Raw genomic sequence first — 2,732 nt, forward strand, 5'->3', positions numbered from 1 at the left:
AAGGTCGGAAATTCCCAGAAAACGCAATTGCAGTTCCCAATCATACGGCAGAGCAGGCAAATTAGGCAAGTGGTCTGAAGAAACAAGTTCCAGGCCATATTGTTAGGGCAGTTGGAAAGGACTAGTTTCCAATCTGCACCTTCCCTTCTCATATTATTGCCACAATTGTTAGGGCAGTTGGAAAGCACTAGTTTCCAATCTGCACCTTCCCTTCTCATATTCAGCCCTGTTCTGCAATCCGATTCGAATCGGAATCGGAATTGTTTCCGATTGTTGGTGTTCTGCATTCCGATAATCGGAAATTATTTCCGATTCCGCCTTGTTCTACATTTCGATCCACTTCGAATCGGAATTCTATCGGAAATTTGATGTTCTGCATTCCGATTATCGGAAATTTTTTATCGGAAATGTTCCGATCAGCTAAAAGCCAGTGGAATAGAAAATATTCAAAACGAAAAACAACAAGTAAGAAAGTCTAAGTTCGGGCGGAGCCGAACATTAAATACCCGGCGCAATTATTAAATATATGTTTTCTACCTTTCCGAAAGCTACCGCTACACGATAAGCCGGGGTGTATAAATTTTAAGTAAATTAGCGTCCTTAAATTTCGAAATATTGCAGTTTCAAGCATTTCTGAAATATACCGTTATATGAAAAGCGGTCGTAATTTAAGTCCGATTTCAATAATTTTCAACGCTTTGCTTTTATGTGGCAAGCACAATAACCATACCGAGTTTGGTTCAAATTGCTCGAACGGTTAGCGAGATACATATATGTGATCATAAGTGGGCGGTGCCACGCCCATTTTCCAAAATTGTATCATAAGCGTATTTCTTGGTAAAAAATTGTTGCAACCATCAATTTTGAATAAATTAGCTTTAATATTTACTGATTTATCGAGGATTTCGTATTTTTCTAAATTACCGTTATATGGGATGTGGGCGTGGTTATTGTCCAATTTTAAAAATTTTCGGCCATTTGGTATATTGTAGCAGGACCAACAACTGTACCATGTTTGGAAGAAATTGGTGCAGCGGTTACCAAGATATACACATGTAACCATAAGTAGGCGTGGCTACGCCCATTTGCCAAAATTTTTTAATATTCTTATTTTTCGTCTAAAACTCATTGTAAATATCAATTTTGAGTGAATTATCTTCAGTAGTTACTAAAATATCGCACTTTTCGTATTTCTGAAAATTACCGTTATATGGGAGGTAGGCGTGGATATTGTCCGATTTCGCCCATTTTCAATACCATCCGTCCTATGCCCAAAAGAAGTCCACGTACCAAGTTTCGTTAAGATATCTAAATTTTTACTCGAGTTATCGTGTGCACAGACGGACGGACGGACAGACAGTCACCGCTTAATCGATTTCTCTTTTCATTCTGATCATTTATGTATACATTTGTCTATATCTATCTCGATTCGTTTTGCCTGTTACAAACAACCGTTTTGTGAACAAAGTTATAATACCCTTGTGCACAAGTGCGCTCGGGTATAAAAATATAACTGTTAACGGTCAAAGGAAAAATTGTATAGTCAGCAAACAGCAAAGAATGTAAGTAAAGAAAATAAAAGTGGTAATTATTAAAATTAAAATTATTAAAATGCAGGGGAAAGCACAAGACGGCAGAGCAAAGCAAAAATATGCTGGATTTCATGGAAGTAAATCCAGACATAGCTCTTGAGGAAAAGTGGCGCCAACTAACGGAGTCGTTGAATAGCCAAGGACCACCAATAAAAAACACAAATGAGTGGAAGAAGGTAAAATATTATTGTGATTATAAGGATAACAATAATAGATTTTTTGCAACTAGACCTGGACTGACTGGAAAAGTGAAGTGAGGAAGAAATTGGCACACAACAGAAGAGAGGCCGTGGCTACCGGAGGCGGCCCATTTAAAAAGTACACTTTTTCGGAGGCGGAGGAAACGGTAGCAAGAATTTCCGGACTGTACGCTGTTGTAGAAGGCATATCAATGTCCACTTCTTTTGGAACTGGGGAGGAGGCAGTATCCGCGCCCGATTTAAGCGATGATGATTTGCCTACCACATCCGCAAGAGCCCGTGAGGAGGAAACCAATCCGTCTCCGACCCCAAAGAGGTACAGAAATAATCCCTCACTATAGGTAAATTACAAAATAAAATATGAATACTTACATATGTATATATGTGTATATGTTAATGTATGTATGTATATATTATACCTTTTGTATATTTCTAGGATTCCGTGAAGGCATTCATGCAAGCGGAAAACAAATTCCATGAAAGCCTTTCTGGAAGCATTGCAGCGCTGGCGAGAAATCAAAAAGACACCGAGACCGACGTCAGACGAGTTTACCGCGGCTTAGACAAAATTAATGCCACTTTAGAAAACATCCGCAGCGACATGAATAATCACCATAAAAAAGTGGAAGAAGCATTGCTGGAAAAAAAACCAAATTAAACTGCGACAGCTTGAGTTAAATTTAGAACGTTTCGAATTTGAAAAAAGTAAAAAGTCTTAAAATGTTTAGTTTTTTGTGAAAATTGTTTTTAATTACAATACTTGTTTTTATTAAATATACTTGTTTTTATTAAAATATTATATAATATTATTCGCAATTTCGTCTCTAATTCTTTGTGCTTCACTTTGCAAGTTAATGTCTGTTGGTACAAATCTATCTACTTCACTATCTACTTCGCTGGCGTTTTCTTCAGGTTCATCATAGTCATATTCAAGATTATA

At 37.3% G+C, this 2,732-nt stretch overlaps 1 long non-coding RNA gene across 1 annotated transcript; it reads right to left on the reverse strand.

The window, feature by feature from the left end:
* Window positions 1-133: 133 nt before the first annotated feature.
* On the reverse strand, window positions 134-2,395 carry LOC118736451. The gene is made up of 2 exons (XR_004992676.1): window positions 1,824-2,395; window positions 134-420 (listed from the first exon to the last, which is right to left on the reverse strand). It is a non-coding gene; the product is annotated as an uncharacterized LOC118736451 (long non-coding RNA).
* Between the last annotated feature and the right edge of the window lie 337 nt (window positions 2,396-2,732).

This window comes from Rhagoletis pomonella, unplaced genomic scaffold (assembly GCF_013731165.1).
Source record: "Rhagoletis pomonella isolate Grant_MI unplaced genomic scaffold, Rhpom_1.0 Rhpom_scaffold_00003, whole genome shotgun sequence".
Classification (NCBI taxonomy): domain Eukaryota; kingdom Metazoa; phylum Arthropoda; class Insecta; order Diptera; family Tephritidae; genus Rhagoletis; species Rhagoletis pomonella.